We start from the raw sequence: 9,779 nt of genomic DNA on the forward strand, positions 1-9,779 counted from the left end.
GAATAAATTGAAATTTTCAAAATCTATTATCATAGTTAACTATAGTAGCACTAACCTCAAGAAGGATACACCCAGTAAAGCTATTGGTTGGTTAATTAAGCATTTATTAATGTGCTATGGAATAAAAACTATTCATTCATATAAACATATCTTGTTGCTATGGTAAATACTACCTAGCCATGAAGTAGGAAGCTAATTCTTGAATGGTATTAAGCTACTTTACAAAATGGTACAGTAAGAGTCCAAAGAGAGCCCCCTGTCACAAATGTAATCTCAGTGGTTAAAGCTGGACATTTTTCACAAATTGATAATGCTCTGGTCCTGGATTAGAGTGCTGATACTCAGCTATTAGATATGCTTTTAGAGATTATAAAAAGCCCCAAGGTCCTATACCATCTGTCACAGGCATCAGTGGCTAAAGGGAAATAGATGTGGCACATAACACAACACAGACCAGCTATATTTAGAAGATGAGAATGTAGTCTGATAAGATCAGTGTCCAAGAGAAAGTACACACAGCTGGTGATACGTGCCAGGCAGAGCTCCAGTGTGAAGTAGGTATGTGTGCACTGCTCTATGAACTTAACAGAGCCCATGATCAATGCTAGGGCCTTCCACTTGAACCACTTTCTCAAACTGCCTTTCCTTTATCTTGTTGCATTAGTTGGATATATTTCCCTTAAAATAGTAAAGGAAAGTTAAGTGTATCCTTTTAAAAAGTCAAGGAGTGTTTATAGAATTGAACCAATTCTATAAATACTTATAAATCAATAGAGAAGACTATATAATGGAGATTAAAATATCAGTTTTGTTGCTGCTCAAGACCAGGTTGGATAAAAAAGACTTAGGTGTGCAGTAAAAAGTGTTTTCTGCTAAGGCTGAATTTCAGAACTCAACTTTCATTGGGTGGATCTTGAAAAGAGGAAAAACACATACAAAATGCAATTTTCTGATGATGCCATCACCCGAATACTAGCTTACAAATACAGGCAGATCTCTGCTTTTTCATGAGAATATCTAATGAAGGAAGAAAAAGCTTAGAGTGATCAAGAAGTACACAAGGACCTGAGACAGAAGCAGTGCCCTTTTAGCCTACTGCCAGGGCCCCAGAGGAGCCCTACATGATGCTGATTGATACCAGTTTCAATCAGTATCAAAGTGCAAGCAATTTCAGACCTAAAGTGTGTGTGATTCACAATGTTCCCCTGGGTGCTGCTTGGGATCAAGGATGCTTGCTCAGAAAAGATAAAGACAAATAAAGATCCCTCTAAAGACAGATAGATGCCCATCTCCCTCCCATGTCAGTCAGCTCTTTATGCAATGTGACATATTTTAATAAGGCACAGAATTTTACTTTTTGACAAAAAGAAGATGCTGTCATCTTAGAGCAGTGTGGCTTCATAGTTTATTAAGCCAGAAAGAACTGTCTGTTTCCTTCTCAATTCTGTAGGGCCCGGGAGCTCAAAGGTCAAACTTCCAATTTAGATTAGCGGTTCCCCATATGACAAGGCAATGTCAGTTCCTAAAGCAAGCCAACTACAAATAAAACTCCTAACAGATTTCCTGAATTCCATAAATAACACAGAATTTTTTGAATAAAAGACAGATTTTAAAATCTATATTATCTCATTTTGCAGGATTTTTATGATTTTAGGGGAAAAAATATTTGATACACATTGTGAGGAATTTCTAAAACGTCAGCTCCAGACATCAGTAAATAACAATGTCCCCAGACATGCAGCAACTGACCCACTGCTAGAAAGCCCAGCATCTGGTGACAGAGGCCTCCACTCTCTCTTCCCAGAGAACTATTAGCTCCTGGAACTCTGATAAACTCCTTTCTCAGGATACCTCTTTATGAACCTGTACCCCTGTCTTTCCTTTAACTTAAATTCTTAAAGGAAGGGAACATTTTTTCATTTTATTGCAAGACATTCCTTATCACCAAATTTTCTTTATGCCCTGCCTCATTCAAAAGTGGCTTTTAGAAAATGTAGCAGGGCTTCCCTTGTGGCACAGTGGTTAAGAATCCACCTGCCAATGTAGGAGACACGAGTTCAATCCCTGGTCTGGGAAGATGCCACATGCAGCTGAGCAACTAAGCCCGTGCACCACAACTACTGAGCCTGTGCTCTAGTGCACGCGAGCCACAACTACTGAGCCCACGTGCCATAACTACTGAGCCTGCATGCCACAACTACTGAAGCCCGTGTACCCTAGAGCCCATGCTCTGCAACAAGAGAAGTCATCGCAATGAGAAGCCTGTGCACCACAATGAAGAGTAGCCCCCGCTCGCTGCAACTAGAGGAAGTCCACTCACAGCAACAAAGACCCAACGCAGCCAAACATAAAATAAATAAAAATAAATAAGTTTAATAAAAAGAAAATGTACCACAAAGAGTATACATATAACAAGAATAATAAATTTTTTTAAAGTAAGGACCAAGGACAGAAAGAAATATTAAATCAACTGGGCCAAACCATTTATTTAATAATTGCTGTGATGATGCTATATTTGGCTCTCTGATTCCTGCTACATGTGACAGAAATGGAGAATAAATTATTGTGTTTCTATTATCAAAATCAAGGATAAATCCTGGCTCTAGGTAGTTATTCTACTGTCCACTGTTTAAGTAACTGAGACAATCAGAAGTCTACCTTTATTTTGTATTCTAACAGCATCACTCTTGTTAAGACGTACTTTAATGTTATGCTCTTGGTTTTGTCAGTTATTCTACAAAAGTACCTATATGAAAAGAGATTTTTCTTTTCAATATGCAGTATGCCACTAAGTGTTTACTATACAAAGATAAAGGTAAGAAACATTAAATTTCAGATCATGAAAGTCTTTTTTATATGGGGATGATATTAATAAATCAGTATGAATCCTTGAGTTCGGAAATTAAATAATTGGATACTGATGGCATTCCATTATTTATATTGTATATTAATATACCATTAACCATATTTGAGAGCCATATTCCTTTGTCACTGGATTATCTTGAAACTTTTTTAAAGAGGATACCAGGGCTTCAGTTTCCAAAGGTTAGTCAGCAATGCTGAAGTTAGAATTTCATAAGAAAGAAAAACATTTTCTGTACTGAAAAGAAAACATTGTACAGAGGAAGAGGAAAGACAATTCCTAAAGGAATAAGATTCTAACACATAGCTAGTAGAGACTGATGCTCTTTTTCTTGAAATTTCCAGATTCAGAGGATATCTCTGCTGTCAGGGATCCTAAAGGTGTAGACTACCTCCCTAATTTACAAGAGATAAAAAAAATTGAGGCACATAGAGGCTAAGTGCCTTGCCCATAGTTGCACAAGCAACTAGTAGGAAAATCTAGACTAGATCCCAAGACCTTATTTTTGTTTGTTTGTTTTATCTTTTTTTTAACATCTTTATTGGAGTATAATTGCTTTACAATGGTGTGTTAGTTTCTGCTGTATAACAAAGTGAATCAGCTATACATATACATATATCCCCATATCCCCTCCCTCTTGCATCTCCCTCCCACCCTCCCTATCCCACCCCTCTAGGTGGTCACAAAGCACCGAGCTGATCTCCCTGTGCTATGTGGCTGCTTCCCATTAGCTATCCATTTTACATTTGGTAGTATATATAAGTCCATGTCACTCTCTCACCTCGTCCCAGCTTACCATTCCCCCTCCCCATGTCCTAAAGTCGATTCTCTACGTCTGCATCTTTATTCCTGTCTTGCCCCTAGGTTCGTCAGGACATTTTTGTTTTTTTTTTAGATTCCATATATATGTGTTAGCGTATGGTATTTGTTTTTCTCTTTCTGACTTAACTTCACACTTTATGACAGACTCTAGGTCCATCCACTTCACAACAAATAACTCAATTTCATTTCCTTTTATGGCTGAGTAATATTCCATTGTATATATGTGCCACATCTTCTTTATCCATTCATCTGTCAATGGACACCTAGGTTGGTTCCATGTCCTGGCTATTGTAAATAGAGGTTCAATGAACATTGTGGTACATGACTCTTTTGGAATCATGGTTTTCTCAGGGTATATGCCCAGTAGTTTGCTGGGTTGTATGGTAGTCCTATTTTTAGTTTTTTAAGGAACCTCCATACTGTTCTCCATAGTGGCTCCAAGACCCTGTTTTGAGGGGCAATATCCTTCCCACTGAAGAATTCTCAACTCTTCCTGCCCCCAAACACTTGGAAGACAAATCTGTCCCCCCAAAATATTCCCATTCAACTCAAATCCAAGCAGAAGTGACTCCTGATCATCTATTTCTTTCTTTCAAGTCTTAAATTGGGTCTATTTTCTAATAATGGTAGAAAGTTTTTAAAAAATGTGAAGATTGTTTTGGAGGCTCCCAAATTTTCAAATTCAATATAGTTAAAAATTGATATGCTATACTCTTTGTAGTTGAACAAGATCAATACATTCTCTTAAATGAGTCAAAGAAGACAAAGAGACAACAGTGGTAACTTCTTCAATGATTTTTATCAAATTAACTTAAGTAATCAGATGGTTCAATCAATGTGACTAATCAATTTCACTAATCGTTGGAGCAACTAACATAGATTTGTCACAACATGTATGTAGCCCTTCGTTATATCCCTTCACATAACTAACTATTCCTTGGTACTGTACACATGCACTTACTATTGTACTTACTACATTGGTTTGTAAATTTTTATTTCCTTTATCACACTACTAAAAAGAAAATAATCTTTATATAATTGTCTTATATAATATTTTATTTTGCTTAATAAATATTTGATGATCACCTACTTCATTTTGGGCACCATATTAGCTACTGATCTTGAGTTTTGTTGGGGAGATATACATACCATTTTTATTTATAATATCATTACTGTGACAGAGGGATGCACAGAAAGTACTGAGGACGACCATGTAGGGCTTAGGGGTCATTATAAAAGTGGTAATTACACAACAGCTGAATGTAAGGAAACAGAACAAAGTAGCTAGGTTAATAAAGGCAGGGGAAGTGGAAAGAAGAGTGGTCTAGGGAAAAAAAACATGCAAAATCTATAGAAGCATGACAAGTCATTATATGGTGCAAAGTGGGGCAGCTTAGGAAGGTGAAAAATTCTCAATAGTATTAGAACAGTAATTTTCAATCTTTGGTGAGTATCAGAGTCACCTGGAGAACTAACATAGCATGCAAAAGACCAGGCCTGTGGAAGTAGATGAGGTATTTTATCAAGTCCTCAGGTGATTCTGATGCACATCAAAGCTTGAGAACCATTGTTAGTAGAGCATAAAGTGCTAGATGAAGAAGGTGTGTGAAGTACAAGTTAGAAAAATCAGGCGAGGAAGAGGTAAGAATTATATTCTAGGTTAAAATAAGTCATGTGTCAATCTTGTGTTAAAACAATCATGTGTTAAAAAGAAATCTACCCACAGTATCCTTCGAAGTGACACAAATATTCTTGCATTTTAGATTAATTACTGTCAACAGTAAATAAAATATATTTGAGATGGAAAGAAAAATCAGAGAAAAGAGCAATTAACAGGTCATTACAATATCACAGGTGAAAGAGGATAAGGGGCTACACTAGGGATGGGGTTATAGAGATGAAGTGGTAAAATATTGCAATAATATTAAGTCATCAACTTGTATTTAGTAAAATCCGGGACAGGTTTAGATAGTACGTGTCATGACTAAGTGTGAGTAAATTGAAAATAATCCCTCAGTTTACTAAATCATAGAAGACTAAAACTGAAAATAAACCGACAGATATTAAGTAATAACTGTTGAATCCATTATAGTCAGCCTACAAAAGCCCTAGGACTCCAACATGAAGTCATCATCTGAGTGGAACCTACTTTTAAAGTTGATGTTAAAAAATATATTTAATACATTTAATGCAAACACAGAATATTCCTTGAACAATAAAATAAAGATCAGTGTATTCACCACTTCACATAAGAAACAGAACATTACGCATACATTTGAAGCCTCTGTGCCCCTGCCCAGTCACATCCTTTTGCTTTCCCATTATTCTTTTAAAACATGTGTTTATAATTTTGTTTTCTTTATGGTTTAATGACAATGGATATATCCTATATAATGTGGTTGAGTTTTATCTGTTGGGTGCTTTATAAAATTACTGTCGTGATGTCTCCTACAGCTTGTGCTTTCTTCTCAACATGTGTGTGAGATGATTCATTTTGATGTGTAACACTTCGGTTCATTCATTTTCATTTTGTTCAGTAGTCTGTTGTACGAAGAGACTGCTATTTGTTTAACCACTTCCCCGCCATTAAACGTTTGAGTTGCTTTCAAATTTTTCTTTATCATAAACAATGTTACTTTTAATATTCTTGTACGTGTCTCCCAGAGAACATATAAAAGAGTTTCCTCTACCATGATAGCTTTGTTTGATGAAGACCCATTATACGGCAGCCTAGTACACACACATACAGACACATGTGAGCACACACACATAACCTAAGCAAATTTTTCTGGAAACAATATTTACCCTAACTACTTAGATACATTCTAATATTTTCTAATTTCTTTTATTCTACTATATTGTATGCTATTATATTTCACTTTTAACATGCTGGTATTTGGTTGCTAAATTAATTTTTTTTAAAGATAGTAATACATTTGATAAACTACTAACCATGAGAGAAAATATGAATTATAAATGTAATAAATAAAAGAGAAAATTTTATAACTGTGTAAGGTGACATGTTAACTAGACATTGTGGTGATCATTTCACAATGTACACAAGTATCAACTTGTTATACACCTGAAGCTAATAAAATGTATGCCAATTATACCTCAATTAAAAAATATATAATAGGGCTTCCCTGGTGGCACAGTGGTTGAGAGTCCGCCTGACGATGCAGGGGACACGGGTTCATGCCCCGGTCCGGGAAGATCCCACATGCCGCAGAGCGGCTGGGCCCGTGAGCCATGGCCGCTGGGCCTGCGCATCCAGAGCCTGTGCTCCACAACGGGAGAGGCCACAACAGTGAGAGGCCCGCGTAAGTTCTGGAGGCTGGGAAATCCAAGATCAAGGTGCTAGCAAGGTAGGTTTCAGTCTGAGTCCTCTTCTCTTGGCTTGTAGGTGGTCACCATCTCATTGTGTGCTCACATAACCTCTTTGTGCATGCTTGAGGAAAGGGAAGGGAAGAGAGAGGGAGGGAGAGAGAGGGGGAGAGAGAGGGGGAGAGAGAGAGGGAGAGAGAGGAAGAGAGAGGGAGAGAGAGAGAGCTCGTTGCTAAATTAATTTTTAAATCGACCTACACTCTGAAAATCACTGTTCCAGAGTGTAAACCTAGAAAAGGAATTTCTCAGAGAGATACATATATACATCCTCAGCTTTATAAAATAATGCCAAATTCCAAAGAGTTTGTAGCAATTTACTCTCTCATCATCGGTGTATGTTGTTGTCCCAAATATACAGCAAAACGTATTTTACCCAGTCTGTTTAGTATAAAATAATATTATACTAAGTTAAGTTTGATGGTCTTTTCATATTTTCCTTGGAAATTTGTTTCTTCTGCTTATAAATGCCTGTTTTCCCCCATTTTGCATTAGGTTGCTCATCTGTCTCTTCTTGGTCTGTAGAAATATTTTAATTATGTAGCCATGATACAGATCTTTTGTTGGTTATCTTTACCTGGTATGGCTTGTTTTTTAAGGTAAATATTGATGTAAGAAGTTTTTATTTTAAAGTAGTTAAATGTATCTATCATTATAATCATCATTTCATTAGTATTATGAATATGGTTTATGTCTTGTTTTAGAACTATAGAAGGCAAAATTATTAATAATCAAAACATGATGGATAACCTTAGCCATATACAGAAGTAATTCTACCTAACTGAGGCTTGGCAAACACCAAAGAAACCTGTTAGCTTAATCAATTGTGATGCTACCAATCTCAGTTCCAATATGTTAACATAGGAGTGCTTTTTGATGTGTGCCTAGAAAAGTAAATGGATAGTAAGATATTGAGTTTACTGAACATTGTCAGAGAAATAACTATATTCCAACAACTATTGGTCCTTTAGTTATTGTGGGGAATCTGCTTTTTCATAGTGTGCCTAAAATAGATTTCATGACTATCCAGTACTATTTGAATAAGTCATTGTTCACTAAATAAATGTATCCACAAAAATTTGGTTTCCTCGGTGCTTTAATACTACAGAGAAGATACTTTGAATTACTGATACCAGTGTCTAGTTAATAGAGAAATATATATCCCATTGTAAGGTTAATAGACTGTGTCCTGGTATAAGAATTATCTCTTCTGAGTTAATCTTTGTGTATCCCAAAATTTTTTATCAAGTTGGGGTCAAACGATAAAGCTGAGTAGATCTAAGAACCAAAGACTGGACTCACCAAGAACTATCACCCCCACAAAACTCTTTCTGGAGAGCTGCTGACCACTGATTTCTGACATTGTAACTGTTTACTGAGTATCACAACTGAATTATCATTTGAGATCAGCATGTGACTTAGAAAGTGTGGAGAACTGTGCAAGATACTAAAAAAGAACAGATACCTGGAGGATGCAGGTCACATTTACATTAATTTGAATTATTTTTTAGCCTTCTGCTTTCAAAAATAAAAGAATCTTCAGACTAGGTTCTTTCCCTGGTCCACTGTTTTCCCACCTCTATTTTATACTCAACACCAGACATATGCAAAGAGACATATATACTCTTTTTTATTCATTCATTCATTTATTGGCTGTGTTGGGTCTTTGTTGCTGAATGTGGGCTTTAGTTGTGGTGAGCAGGGGCTACTCTTCACTGAGGTGAGCGGGCTTCTCATTGTGGTGGCTTTTCTTGCTGTGGAGCACGGGCTTTAGGCGCACAGGCTTCAATAGCTGTGGTATGTGGGCTCAGTAGCTGTGGCTCGCGGGCTCTAGAGCGCAGGCTCAGTAGTTGTGGCGCACTGGCTTAGTTGCTCCATGGCATGTGGGATCTTCCTGGACCAGGGCTCAAACTTGTGTCTCCTGCATTGGCAGGTGGATTCTTAACTACTGTGCCACCAGAGAAGTCCAGACTTATATGCCCTTAATCATTTATATCTTTACAGAATTAGAAAACATTCTATTTCTAATAATAAATATAATCAATTTTACTTGCATTAAAAAATAACACATTTTAGCATAGCTCCTAAATTTTTTACACTCCAAGACTGAAAAAATTTTGTCAGTAAATAATATTGTTTTGTTGTATTTTTGCATTTTAAGTAGTTCAAAGAATTTTTTTTTAATGATAGCAGATTTTATGAATTTTGTAGTAAACTTTAACATTTCACAAAACTGCATTTCTCAGGATGCTAAAAGCCAAGTATTTATAATCATTTACAACCTTCTTGGGGAAAAGAGGACTTATGCATAAATATGTAACTGTTCATTCTATACCATATAACAATTACTGTGTTAGTTTTATAGACTATCTCTACAACACATGTGTGTTTGAATGAAAGTGCAAATATCAGTCACACGATTTGATGATGATTCTTTTTGTTTGGTTTACAATTTTATTCCACTATCTGCATGTTTAACTTTTCACAGTCTGCTAGGGAATACGCATTTCACATTTGTAAATACAATTCTGCCTCAATTTCTCAGACTCTTTCTGTGTTTGTGTTTTCAAATCAGAATCTTTTAAATAAGGTAGAAATACAAATCTTCTTAGGAGTATTTAATTTTCTTATAAAATCCTTTTAAATAAAAATTTTAAACTTCTTTCTCAGTAGCATTTTTTTCCCATTTTCCTCTTTTCATAACAGTCTTATG

This window comes from Lipotes vexillifer, unplaced genomic scaffold (genome assembly GCF_000442215.2).
Source record: "Lipotes vexillifer unplaced genomic scaffold, Lipotes_vexillifer_v1.1 scaffold465, whole genome shotgun sequence".
Classification (NCBI taxonomy): Eukaryota; Metazoa; Chordata; class Mammalia; order Artiodactyla; family Lipotidae; genus Lipotes; species Lipotes vexillifer.